The sequence below is a fragment of the Camponotus vicinus genome, unplaced genomic scaffold, assembly GCF_025532165.1.
Source record: "Camponotus vicinus isolate PSW18456_S1 unplaced genomic scaffold, iyCamVici1.0 SCAF_14, whole genome shotgun sequence".
NCBI classification, from domain to species: Eukaryota; Metazoa; Arthropoda; class Insecta; order Hymenoptera; family Formicidae; genus Camponotus; species Camponotus vicinus.
The window spans coordinates 5968329-5982858 of NW_028141950.1; the positions used below are offsets into that span (position 1 = coordinate 5968329).

The 14530-nt window shown below is 43.1% G+C and overlaps 1 long non-coding RNA gene across 2 annotated transcripts in view; it reads right to left on the minus strand.

Moving 5' to 3' along the window:
- Positions 1-9588: 9588 nt before the first annotated feature.
- Positions 9589-14530, minus strand: part of LOC145965460 (uncharacterized) — a 142786-nt gene continuing 137844 nt past the window's right edge. For both annotated transcript variants that reach the window (XR_014436718.1, XR_014436719.1), the window contains exons 8-9: positions 12101-12172; positions 9589-11476 (exon numbers count right to left, since the gene is read on the minus strand). This is a non-coding gene — a long non-coding RNA (uncharacterized LOC145965460). The remainder of the gene's footprint in view (positions 11477-12100; positions 12173-14530) is intronic.

The window sequence follows — 14530 nt, forward strand, 5'->3', positions numbered from 1 at the left end:
GTATGTTTTTTGCGAATCTAGCTAGACGTACATAGATAATAACGCGGGGGGAGGGGGGGGAAGGGAAGAGAGGGTCGGAGGAAGAGGGCGAATATATATTGATGAAATATATATATCCGGGAAGACATCGCGCGATACTTTTTCCTCTCGCCGCGGACAAGGACGAGGGTGAAAACGAGACGAGGAGGTAGCGGCGATTTTCCAAAAGACTGAAAGGGGAGGAGGAGAGGGGGAAGGAGTCGGTATCGATCGATTATACCTTCGATCGGCGAGATCGCGCGTTTCCCGACCGGAAGAGGAGACGACGGAGGGAGAGAGGAGAGGGGCGGAAGGAAGTATCTATTAATAGTATTATTAGGAAGTAGCTGTAGCTTGTGTAAAAAAAAATCAATAAAAAACAGAACACACAGAAGTATATGATTTTTAAGAGAGGCCGACACCCGCACAAACTCGCGAGAGGGCTCGGAGGATATCGAGAGAGAAGGGGGAGGGAGGAGAAGGCGGGGGAGCGATCCTTGCGCGCGCGCAAGGATGTCTGTTGGATGTAAAAAGCGACACATTGTAAGATATCATTGTAAAAAGAAGGTTTTAACTTAAAATAAATTAAATGATAAATCACGCATACACCGACCAATCTTTAATCGAGCATTATTATTGTTGTAAAACTGACTATAGATGTGTATATGTACAATGTATAGCATCATGCTCTCTCCCTTCTTCTCTCTGTCTCCCCTCTTTCTCCCTCCGCGCGTCTCTGTCTTCCTTTCTCTCACCGTTTCTCTCTCTCTCTCTCTTTCTCTCTTCGTCTAAACCTTTTTTTTCGCGCTCAAGAGATTCTTCTTCTTCTGCTGCTGCCTCGACTCGACGCCCGATTTATTTCCATAGCACCGGATGTTTTTTTCCTCCTCCCTCCCTCTTCACCGATGACATCACCGGATATCAGGGCGATATAAATTTCCTCGACGACTCGAAATTTTCTAATAAATCACATAATCGCATAATCGTTGTTACCGAATTTTTAATGATTTTATTCTCCGCATATATAGGATGTTTCCTTTTTTCTACACAATTTGCATACGTTTAAAACTCGCCCATCGAATTCATGAATTTCGAAGAATGATCGTCTTATCGAAAAAAAAAAAATAAAAAATAAGAGAGTCTAGCTTTAAAAAGTCGAGGGATGGATATGCTTTCTCTCGCGAGAGGGGGAAGCGTCCCCCCACGTGGCATCGCGGGAACACGGCCGTGCGATGCCATCGAGATACAAAGTAGGGGGAGGGGTCCGGAGATCGATGTCGATTAGCGTACCCTTATTAATTAAAAGGCGTAACTTAATTGAGCCTTATCGGGTCGGACGAGGTGTTTACATGTAAATCGAGGCAGCAACCGCGAACGAGATAACGTCGCGATCATCGGCGACGCGCAAGTAAGTCCCCTTCGTCCTCACCCCTTCCCTCCCTCTTTCTCCCCCTCGTCCGTTACGATAATATCGATGGCCGCGCGCGACAACTTTGGTCATGCTTCAACGTGCGTTAATGAGTTCGGTAATAAAGGAGAGCCGGGTGTATGTTTTAATATCAAAGAGACGGAAAGGGCGGAAGGGAACATCCAATAACCAGTCCTTACAAGGGGATCCGTTTTCGATCCGATCCGATCGCGCATTAAATATAATAATTAACGCGACAGACACGCAGACACGCTGTGCGACAGGCGGCTCGAGATGGAGGGGCGTTCCAGTCGAGGAAAAGCTCAGCGAAAATTTGTAAACCACCCGTTATATCGCGCCTGTTAATCGCGTTAACTCCTCGAGAGACTCGACACTTTTCTTTTTTTTTTTTCTTCTTCGAGATGGCGAGAGATTCACTCACACGTCTTGGTAAACGTAACGATTAGTTGATAATCTTCTTAATCGGAGAGATCTTTGATCTTTTTGCCACGTCAACGGAGCTTTAATATCGAATGCGAATGGCCAGGCGATATTTGCGGTAATTAGTTATTTTATCTACGAGAGAGATGCTGAAGAGAGAAAGAGAGACAGAGGGAGAGAGAGAGAGAGAGAAAGGGGGTGACGCGGGATGAAGGATCTTTGAAAGCGAGGGACGGTTATCTCGTGCAACTAACTATAAATTGTACCGTAAATCGTTATCTACTGTGTATTTACTTGAAAATTTATAAATGTGTGATACCTCTACTCAAAAACTCTACGCTTGTCGACTTGTCTTTATTCAATCTCCCTAAACCCGTACTTTGAGATTAATTAATTTTTTGCAAATATAAGTGTAATATTAATTAATTGCAATAAGTGTAATATTAATTAATCTTTTATAAATGTGAATATAAAGATGCGAAATTTTTTTTCTAGACAAAATATTTTTATAAGTGATGAAAAATTCATATAAAATTATCAATTAATTACGAATATTTTACAAGTTTTTTTCAAGCCTTATTCAAATGAATTTAATTAAATTCATAAATAATTATTAATTAATGACGAATATTTTAAAAGTTTTTTTCAAGCCTTATTCAAATTAATTTAATTAAATTCATAAATAATTATTAATTAATGACGAATATTTTATAAGATTTTTTTCAAGCCTTATTCAAATTAATTTATTTAAGAATATTGTCTTTTATACACACAAATAAATGTATACAAAAATATTTCAAAATCCAAGAGCGAAATAATTGGAGCTTGATCAAAATCTGGAGTTTCAGCTCGTTCTTATTGCACGGATTATTTTCCATTCCAGAGAAGCTAGCACCCTGCGACTCTCGAATAAATCTCGGCGACGTCCCGCTGGTCTCCCGATCGGTTGCCGAGAGTCACGAGGTCGCACGCTCGTTCTACGAATTATAAGAAAATCGGGTAGAGGCGAGCGGTGTCATCGTCCGGATCCTCCAAATCCTCGCTTACGCGCGTTTGCGCAAGTCGGCCCGCCTCGTTTCACGGCGAATTAGGTCCGGATGGGCCCTGTGCGAGGGTTAAAAGGGACGAGTCCTGGAATCGAGATAGAAAGAAAGAAAGAGAGAGAATCGAGCCAGCAGCAGCTGCTTACGTTCGATCGTCGAATCGCCAATGTTGACCTTCCGCCGCAAGATTCTACGACCGAGGGAGACGAAAAGAGACAGGAGAAGAAGCTAAAAAGAGCGAGGAGGAAAGAGAAGGAGAAAGGAGCGGCTCCAGATAGCCTCGCGTCTGGAAAGAGGATATATACTTCCTATAAAAGTGACCGGGATTTCGCGTAATCCCGTTTCTCTGGGGTAGCGGAATAGAAGAGACGGGGATACCCATCCGACTCTCTCGAGGAGAGGCTCCTCTTCTCACGAGGGCGCCTGATCCTCCCTTTCTTCGAGCAGCTCGTCCTGATGCTCGAGTCAAGGCAGCGGTCGGAGATCCTGATCCTCGCTTTTGCGGTTTACCGCGGATTTCGCGGCTGTCTCGAAAACGAAGCAACTCTCCAAAGAACACCTAAGTGTGTTTAATATCTACACCGTGCACGTGTGATTGTTCATTCTAGCGATTCTACGAATTTCCGGAATTATTTTCGCGATTTTCTCCCGACGAAGCTTGCGAAATCTTGCAGCAGCTGACACGAATAGCTTCCATCGTGATGCCACGCGAGCCACGAGCGACTTTATTAACGCAGTTAGCGCGGAAGCAAGCCCAGATTGCGCACAGCTGTTCTTGATGACGACGTTCCTAAGAATTCAATCGCGTGCGATGCAGCGAGAAATCTATCCGCGCAAATAGATGAGCAATTTATCCCTTTTTCGGATTTAATTGAATAATAATCTCTAGGATTTTCCCGCCATTTTTTCCGCAACCGTCCTTTTAAATCTTCTAATTCGTTTGGCGATGTTTCCCGAGGAATTCGGGACGGACGATCCTCGACGAATGCGGAGTCACTTTGGCCCGGCGGGATCTCGGGACCGGTAATCCCTTCTGTATATCTTGCCGCGGGGGTCAAGCACGCGGGGTCAATCTCACGTCGAGTGTGAAACTCGGATTCGGAGAATGCGGCCCGGAATAAATAATCAATCGTGGGATTTGTGCGTCGAGTGTCGCGATCGAGGGTCGTCTCGTCATCCCTCCGAGTCCTCGAGCCAATATTCTACAAAGTCACTTGCTACAATGCGTCTATCAATAGGTTTCAATAGGTTTTATTGATACAAGAATCGACTTCTGTGTTTTTTAAAAAATTTCAAAAATATAGCTCGAGTAGTCTCGAAGAAGATAACCTGCCTGCTTCAAGGTAGACAGATCATCAGATCATCAGATTGAAAATTGAGGTGGAGGAAAAATTTCGACTCGGGTAATCATTTGTTACGAGGTGCAATAACTATCCGAGAGGGAGAACCCGGGCTCGCAACCTCGGAGGAAGAGACGGGGACTCTTGCGAAATTCCGCGTTTCATCAGCACTCCCATCGCGGGGAGATTGGCAGATACGATGCGCGCATCCGCGTAATAATCGCCGGGGAAAAAAAGAATCGCATGTGCACGCGACGGCCGTTCGCTATTGAACCTAACCGACCGCGACCCGTACAAATGACCAGCCTAGATTCCACCGTTTTCTATCGAGGCGCCGCGATTATTAATGGGCGCACGCGACTTTATTCGAGACGTCACGCACCGAGCCTTCTCCGAGGAGAGGATCTCTACGAGGGGAAACGAGTTAGCTCAGATTTCCGCCGACGTTTCCACGAAGTCCCTCGACCTAATTAAGCTACTCCCCCTACTTACTCCGGTCCAAGCGAAAACCACGTCCATTGTTGATGGATATGTTAATGATGAGGCAACGGGACGAGCTAATTCGCCGACACTTTTCGTATAACGGACTCGACAATCTTACAATCTAATCGAATTATCTTGTGGATTAATTAAATGGAGTGATGAATAAGTGCGTTGTAGCAATCGTTGAGGGCCTTTCGAAAGGAGAACGAGACGGGGAATGAAACTCTTATTGAGAAAAAAAGAACCAAGAGAAAAGAAAGATACAAAGCTACACTAATATACGCGCGCGCTCGTCGGTGAAATCGAACAACGGTGTTTCAATTGCTAAATTATAATCGCTCGGGACCCGGGCAAAGCGTCGGTCATCGGAAGAAGAGAGAGAGAGAGAGAGAGAGAGAGAGAGAGAGAGAGGAGGGCTCGCGTAATATCATATCTACCGCGCGATCGCGGCAAAGCATCGTCCGGTAGGTTCGTACCAAATAAGACACAGAGCGGTTTGTTATGTTCCTCGAGGAGAGAGAATACAAGTGTCCATGAGAGCCCAAAGTGTAGGAGCGAGAAGAGGGGAGGAGGGAGGAGGAGGGAGGGGACCGGAGGAGGTGGATCAGCGGCGTTATTAATGGGCACGATTACTTGGCGAAACTCGCGCCTTTGTGCATCAGCCTCCAACCCCCCCATCCCCCGCCTCCATCTTCCTCTCTCTCTCTCTCTCTTTCTTTCATTGCCGCCGCCAACCTCGTTTCACCTCCTCGCCACCTCCACCCGGGGCCTCATAATACCCACACGCGCGTTCTCCCTTTACACCTGTGCCCGGCACCGTCTAAGTTATGCATGGGATCCTCCCACAGAAACAATGCACCCGCTTTCCTCTTCTTCCCCCCCGCGACAGCTCGCCCTCTCTCTCCGTCTCTCTTCCTCTCCAGGTCGCTCTCCCCCTCCTCGTCTATTCGGTCTTGCTTCTTTTCTCCTCTCGTCCGGTACTTGTCCCGCCAAATAGTCATTACCCGAAACAATTTGCAATAGCGATAGGGCCGATAGGATCTGCGATTGCGATGCAAAGTGATGCGGCGCATCTTGCAATTGTTGCGGAAGCTTCATCGCATCAAGGAGAAACGCCAACTTGGACAAATCTTCGCGCGATATGTGAGAGACGATCTCTGTTATCCCATCTGTAACCTCGCGTTGCATCGCAATTACATTGCAATGAGAGGAGAGAAGCTGCGCGTCGTCTCTCCTCTCTCTCCCTCGAGCGAGCAGTCAACAGTTTGGTGGACTTTATCGTTTAATTATCTATAAAAGCGCGTAATTACACATTTCGCTGGCGGGATCGGTATTGACCGGCCGCAAAATTCGGCGCACCGATTTAATTGCGGGCCTGATCATGAGCGTCCCGCGAGGCCAGGAGAGCGATCCCAGACGCAGGATACGGAGGATACCGACGCCTCGAGGACGCTCTTCCCCCGATTTCCGATCCGACCCGCCCGGTCGATCGACTTCTCACCCCGGCATCGCCTCCATCTGTACACCCAGTTGGTTTTCTCTCTCTCTCTCTCTCTCTCTCTCTCTCTCGCTCATTCTTTTCTCTTCTGGGCGTGTTTTTCGATGGATCGAAGCAGGCTCGTCGATACACATCCGGCTGTATTAATCGCATCAACGGCTGACCGCTCGAAACCCGCCTAATCCAATTGAGAGTCCGAGCTTCGAATCATGCAATGTTGGGAAAATAAAGAAGTGAATCGGGAAACGACAGCAACGTATATTTGGGTCATCTATGAAGCAGCATTTGATTCAAGCTTTTCTATAAAAACTGAATTTTATATCTTGGAAAAGAAATTTCTTTGATAATACATGAACTAAGATTTATATTTCATCCTTGTATTTTTTAGAAATCATTGGCCAAAGCAACAGAATAGCCCAAAAAGGCTGCGATTCTCATTTGATAATATCCCTGCTCTCTGCCTATGTATCCGATTGGATTAATCGCTTCAATGACAGGACCGAATCATCGAGCTAATCTAATTCCATCTGCCGGCAGCCACGGTCGAGGGATCTCTCCTTCGCAGGAGGAAGAGGAAGAAAAAGTCACGAAGGCGGGTCTGCCCGCGGGGGACGCCTCGAGTGTTAAAATGTTAATTCGTGGGACACCGCGAAAAGAAGAGACAGGAGGGAGGAACTCTGCAATCTTGAAGGTACACGAATTTAACTGTCACACGAGTCGATTTCCCCGATTGGCACCCGGACTGAAATGTTAATAAACTCGCGTTTCGGTGATTAACCTCATTAGATCGGCCAATTAGCGTCCCCAGATGATAAGACGCGATATCGTAATAAACATCGGAAGATAATGATGATCTCGCGGGAGGGCATCGCGAGGGTCACTTCATTTGGCAGTCGAATGTTGGGATCGAATAAGGTAGACGCGCGTGTTAATCATCCTGGTCCTTCCGAGGGCGGGAGCGAGAGGGACAATCGAATCGACAAACGGAAGAAGAAGAAGAGAGGACCTGGAGAGCCGTCGATGACCAGTCATTGTTGCCTCATAAAGCCAGTGAATGCCCTCCCCGTAATTCCACCTTCGTGAGCCCCTTCTCCTCACCCCGTCCCGATCCGAAAAAACGATCGGGCTAATCGCTCGACGATTGTAATAGGTTTTCTTCGCGGTCATTGTCCCGTCCTCGGGACTCTCTCGTGTATACACGATGACGGAGATGAGAGGTGAACGCCTGCGCCAAGAGATCAAACGCTGATTGTCTCGGGCTGGACTTTGGAGTATCTTCCGGCCAAGCTCGTGTATCTCTCGAATTGGTCTTGGTGAATTCACGACAACTTTTATGGAAACTTTTACAGCGCAGAAAAACCGACATGGTCGAATATTTGAAGACCAAATCAAGAGTGCGAGTTGAAAGATAACACGCTATCTATCTGAGCTGCGCGAAGAAAGAAGCTTGGGGCGGGTTTCGAACAACCCGGAACGTTGACTGGATTACTCTTCCGAGCAGTTTGACGTAACAGGATGACGATGTCGCGAGCAGCCGAGAAGAAAAGCAGAATAGCGGGTCGAGGAGGCGAAATTATAGGTGGCGGAGATCCTGTGAGCAAACGGGAAGGGTCCTCCCCGCTCCTGCCAGGTTCGCCGAGTCAATTCATGCAGGAAATCGGTTTTTCGGTCGCAAGTTTCATTCGGCACCGCTTACCCTCCCACTCCTCTTCCTTCCAGTGAGTTTATTTTCCTGTATTCTCTCGCGTCATCCACCAGAAGAAGGTTTCACGGTCTCCATTGTGCCGAGTCCTCTTCAGGGGGGGCGACTATCCGGATTATCGGACCCCCGAGAGCAACAGTCTCGAAATTGGAGCCCACAGCGGGCCCCTCGAAATCTCGTTTGCAAATAAGATCCCGCGCGTCAATGTCGACTCACGTGACATTATTCGGGACGCAACTCTCCCATAAAATCGCGAAACCGAGCTGACGGAGGAAGAAATGTCATGCGCAAGGATCGATGAAAAAATTTCGAATAGGCGATTAATCGATGCAATTTTAAATCTTATTTATTACGACTCTTCTTATCAATAGACTTTGAGATTAAATTTTCAATATATATCCAAGTCGATATCTAAGTCAATTAATTGAGAAAATTATTTTTAGATTGGTCTTTTAGATTAGCAGCTAAACATTATTTAAAAAATAAAATACAATCAAGATATTTTGTCTGTGTTTATATTATTTTATAAAGAAAAAATTATATTATAAGTGTATCAATTATATAAAATTTATTAGTTTTTATTAGAAAATATTACATAATATTTAATAATTTAGTTCTTTTGCTAGTATTTTCTCTCAATCGTTATTAAATTATAATCCATTCATTCATTATTAAATTATAATGCATCAAAAATGCGCAAAGAAAGAGAAAGAGAGATAACATTCTTGTCTAATACCGATTAAACGTCATCTCTATCTCTCATTGTCAGCAAAATAAGCAGTTTAATTCCTGTATTTAATCTCATTTAAAAGATTCTTTTACGCTTGATCCGTCAACTCAAGATTGAGATATTCGAGATGGAAATTTAAAATTATAAGAGTTCCAAAGTAGGCTATTTATTTTTCAAATTTTTTCAAAATCCGACCCAGCAAGAGTTTCTCGCGAGTAGGCGTCGGAAACGCAATAACGGCAATAGTACTAAACCTGCCTTAGACTAAGGTCTATACCCGCTAGTTAGACTCTCATAAAGTCACGATGTAAATCATCCGTGGACACTCGCGAGGAGATGTTTGCCGATGGTCCACCTCCCGTCAACGCCCTCGCGTAAAAAGAGGCAGAGAGAGAAGAGCCGTGAATGAGCGAGGTTCTTTACACCTCGTTTAAGAGTTCGTCCTAAAGGAACGGTGGGCGTGCTTCCTCATTGAAGACCTAGACCTCTGGACGCAAAGGGCACCTGCTCTTTCTAAGTATTGTGCTTTATTGAGACGCCAAACGATGGAAAACCTATTAACGTCAACGCGCTGATAGAGCCCAACGGCTTCCTTTGGCGGCAGCGAGACTGTAAAACGGAAGTGCACTCACCTGTGCGTTGCTTGTAACGTGTACACGCCATCTTGAATGCGGATAAGCTGCAAATTTTTATTTTATTTATATCTTATTATATAATTTATTATATATTTATTATTATATTTATTTTTTTTATTATTATATTTATTATTATTATTATTTTATAATATAATTTATTTATTAATCTATTTATTAATAAATGTATATATATATTTTATATAAATATAATTAATAATTACAAAAATATAATAAAAATATAATTAATATTAATAAAAATACATATAAGAGTAAAAAATTAATCACTGAACTAATATATAGAATATATAGCGCCCATATATTTAAATTGTAAGGATGCAGGGAATTTTGTAAGGATTCCAACAATTGAAATAACATCAATTTTATTCGCATAAAGTACGAAGCTCTTTACATGAGTTAAATTTAAATTCGATATTAATATTAATGGAAAATTAATGATTTTCTAGAGGAGTAAAATTGAATGAATGATTACGCGAGGTTAAATTAATGGCATAGAGCCGGCGCGAGCTCCTGATTAAAAAGATATCCGATACGATCCTTGAATAGTTGCGCCCGCTGCGGCGCCGATTGTTACGTAAATGGGAGAAAACGAAAGTAATATTTAGCCATAGAGAGAAGCAAAAATGCCTCTCCCGTATATATATTCTTAGTCATCGTACTCATCGAACCGCGCTCGATGATGCAAGGCCCCAAGTTACAACGCTCGCCTCATCCGGCCAGCGCTTTATCGATCATTTCGCCGCGCTATCGTTTTGCATTTTAATTGTTTGCTCAAGCCATTATCTCGGCCGAGCTCGACGTTAATTTCGCGTCCCATTTAATTAACGACGATTAATGTAATTATGTTATTATTATCGCGCGGCAAGAATTGCCTCGGATCGCACATTTCGCCGCCGACAGGCTTCACCCTCCGATGAAAAACTCGCCGTTATATGGAAATCGCGTCCGATATTCGTTCATTATCTCCGCCTGGTAATTAGGATCAATCGCGGCCGTGCATCGATTTAATCAACGATTACCTCGACTCGATCGTCTTTCCATCGCGCGCGAGAAGCGTGGAAATAAATCGTCGGGGGAAACCCCGACGGACAAACAATAATTATTAGAAACCGCGAATAGAAACATCGAAAGGCGTAGCCAATTTATTTCGCGCGCAGGGTATAATGCACAATTAATATACACACAATTATACAATTTCACGCAGTCATTATCGCGCATTAATCATCCGCGCGGAATATTAATCAATCCTGGATGCAAGGATTTTATCTCCGCGATTGCACAAGTGACGGCGCTTGTTCAGGAATTCGAGCGATTGTTGGAATCCTCGACGATCGCGACAAATAGGTCCTTCGAGGGCCCCGAAGACGAAGAGGGCCCTGGAGCCGCCGATCCGGGGGTCCGAGCGCAAATTCATTAATACCGGGGGTCCGCTAGCAGTCTCCTCTTGCCCTCCCCCTCCCTCTCTTTACCTCCCTCACGAGGAACGAACAATACGTCGCCTAATAGAAATCAAATCGCCTCACCATTTATAACGGCCCACCTCGTGCCTCCCTTTTGTCTCGTCCGGACCCTCTCGCCCTCTCCCTCCCACGCCTCGCGTCGCTCGCCTTTTTTTTTCGCCCATCACGGAATAATCGAACAAGATTGATGAGGGCGGCGTGACTGGCTCGCCACGAGGCCTCGTAAGAATCACGCGCGTATCGTCCAAGACATTGGGGAGGTGGGGGAGGAGGGGGGAGAGGGCCCGCTATATCCGAGGGATCGAACTCGGATCGTAGGAATCTCCTCGAGGACTAATCTCGCCGCGATTGGTACCCGCGAGATCAAGTGTCACGTCGTTTATAGAGACGATTCACCGGCTGACGCCCGGAACATCGGCATTTTACGCTTGAATTGATTCTCGGATGGCTTTTTAAGGAGCCGCAAGAGTCACGCGAAAGAAAGAATCGGCCGACTCGAAATTTCATAAAAAATTAGTAAGTGTCTGGTTCATTTTCAGCAAAAAATTTTATATTATTCTCCACTTATGTCTCGTTGATTATTGCAATAAACTTTGCTGAAAAAGCAATAATTATCGTACATGTTTGCTGATAGATGTAGATTTTGAAGCTTCTTTTATTTATTTTGGATTGCTATTTTCTAGAAAAAATCCTCACGTATCTGAAACGAAAAATTAGTGTTCAAAAAATTATATACATATTATAATTTAAACTCTAAAGATCTATAAAATAGAAGGGAATAAGTCTATAAAATAAAGAAGATTTTTTTAACAAAATATACAAATTTATCTCATATATTTTGTATCTGTAACAAATTTTAAAATATTAAATTGATTTAATATAATAAATATTAAATTGATTTTTGAATTAAAAGCATCAATGATTGCTTTTCAGTGATGATGATGTCGATTCCATTTAAGAGAAATTTATCAATTTAATGCAATTTATAAAAATACGAAAGATTTCGGACAGAGAGAAAATCGATGGAAGGATAATTTTTCCGAGAGCGAACGATTTCCGGAGGGCATTTTATGGACGCTGCCCTCGCGGATTCGGAACGGGATGTAGCGGGAGCGAGAGGTTTTTATAGGGTGGATCCGGGAGGCTCGAGGATTGAAGGAGCTCGGGACCCCCGGCGCGAAACAACAAGCAGTCAGAAAAATGGATGGGCTGCTAACCGTGCCACCCATGGAGCCGGGGTTATTTCGCCTCTCGCTCGCGTAGGCCCTTTATGCGGCGAGCGCAAACGCGCTTTAATAAGCGGGATCCTTAATTACGTTTTCACCTGTGTCGTAGGAGGATAAACCATCGAAGCGTTCCCGTCGATCCCGAGGAGAGCGGGGTGCCTTCCAACTGCCTGAAAAAAGAAAAACACGACACGCTAGTCACTTTGGCCTCGTTAACGTTTCCTTTGCATGCTCTTACTTCTCTCTCTCTCTCTCTTTCTTTCTCTCGATATGAATATCTCTCACTTTCGAGATATGAAAAAATGTTTCATACAAAAGTTTTAATAAAAGGATATTTCTAGTTAATAAATAATTAAGAAAAAAAGATAAAATAATTAAGAAAAAATTCTTTCAAAAATCTTGGAAAAAAGTTATTCTATTAATCTAGTTAAAGATACCCTGTAAAATTCTCCTTTATATAAAATATTTTTTGATATTTTGAGTAATTTTCAGATACATCGAGAAGAGCAAAAAGCCACATATCATAAGGGTAGTTTTACCCCTTAGTCATTTATGGACCGAAAATTTTTAAATTTATCCCCTTGTATATAACATATATATAACATATATAAAGTTTCTTTAAAATCAGGATTTTTCAGAATTCGCGAGATTTCCTTGTAAAATAAAATAAAGAAAATTGTGGAGACTTAATATATAAAGAGAGCAAGGATCAAAATGTGTCGCGCTATCGTTTTTGTTGGCGCGATAGGAGATCGGTAGCGTAATCCTCCGATAAATCTCGCGAAAAGGGGGACACGGTCGACTCGTCCGCCCTCCAATAAAGCGAGATCCTCGATTTTGTCTCCCCGTAATGGGCCGCGGGGGACATTATGCGACATCGCGTGGTAGCGCGTCGCGCGAGCGACCCTAAGACGCATCACTTCCACCATCGGTATCCGGGCATTTGTCCAGGCCGACGCGTCCAGGAACCGGACCCGCGGAAGGGAAACGCCGGCTCGGGGATTTAGTGCCCGGCGATCCTCCCGAGAAATCGCCGGAATCGCGCGTTAGGGCGACTCGCGTGTCCGCTCGTACATCTTTTTCCAGCGTTCGCTCCCTAATCATTTCCGGATCTCGCGTTCGAGAGGCGCTCTTGGGGAGGAGCAGATTGCGACGATATTTGCGAGAGATGCCTTTTTCAAGTAGAAAAATATTTCTTATATAAATAAAAGGTAATCATTTAAAAAAAGTCATTCTATTGAAACTGAATCATGTCATTAATTAAAGCAACTGAGCAATCAGTAATATTTGCAAAATTGAGTTTTTGCAACTCTTTCTATTTATTTTAAATTGCTATATTTTTGAAAAAGCTTTATACATTGTAAATAAAACACTAATTAGTATTAAAAAATTAGTATTAAAGAATACAGTCATTAATTCACTCATTAAAAAAATAGTATAATTAATATTAAAAAACTTAGAATTATTCATATTACATTTTTTATTCTAAAAATGCGATAAATTTATAAAATATAAATAAGACGTGATAAAAAATGTAGATATTTTTAACAAAATATATTGCTATAAATTTATCTATAAATTGCTGTTATATAATATAAAATAAAAACATTTAAAAATAAAAATTTATATAATATAAAATATATAGCCATAAGGTAATAATATAAAATACATTTTTTTAGGAATATCACAGATTGAAAGACCTACTATTAATAATTTTTAATTAATAACTTTTTATTCTGAGACCGCCAGTGATTATTTACTGCTTTTCAATGATAATGCGTTGATTCCATTTAAAAGAATATATCAAAAAATAAATTCAGATATCAATTTTTTTGGATTTTCGAATACGCGGTGACTAATCAATCGCGGTATTTCGATTGCCGACATATTTTTTCCTACGATCACCCGCGCGCGAGGATGATCACGTAACATGGGACACCCCGACATTAATCACAAAGAGTCCGGAATCGTCGATAACGCGAATAAATTTAATAGATATCTGTTTTCATGCACGCAACACACATAAACACACGCACACACACACACACACACGAATTTCCGCCGGTTGAAAGTAAATCAGCGATATTAACAGGCTCGTAAATCGTCGCTCGCGAGCGGCGCGTTTAAAAAAAAAATACAAGACAATTGTGCCATTATCTTTCCGAGTTAATCGAACGATTGAGTAATGCGTGAATAATTTTCTATTATAATCGTATGAGTCGTATACGTGTCCATCTCGCTCGACGTTCCCATATCTCATTTCATTTCCCTCTCCTCTGGGTCTCTCGCATGAGATCAGCGATGGGTAAAAGTTGGCGTCGCTCGCCGATCGCGCGTGTCGATAAAATAAAACATTACGATCGTCAGAGATGATTCGTGAAATTCGCAAAGTGACAAAGAAGTGGACAGTAAGAACAGAGGGGGAGATAGAAAAAAATGTGTCAGAAATTTCTCCAAGACTTTTGCGCGAGAATCTTATCACAGACATTATTCCGGTTCTTTCCGACGCAGACGTGGATTTTATTGCG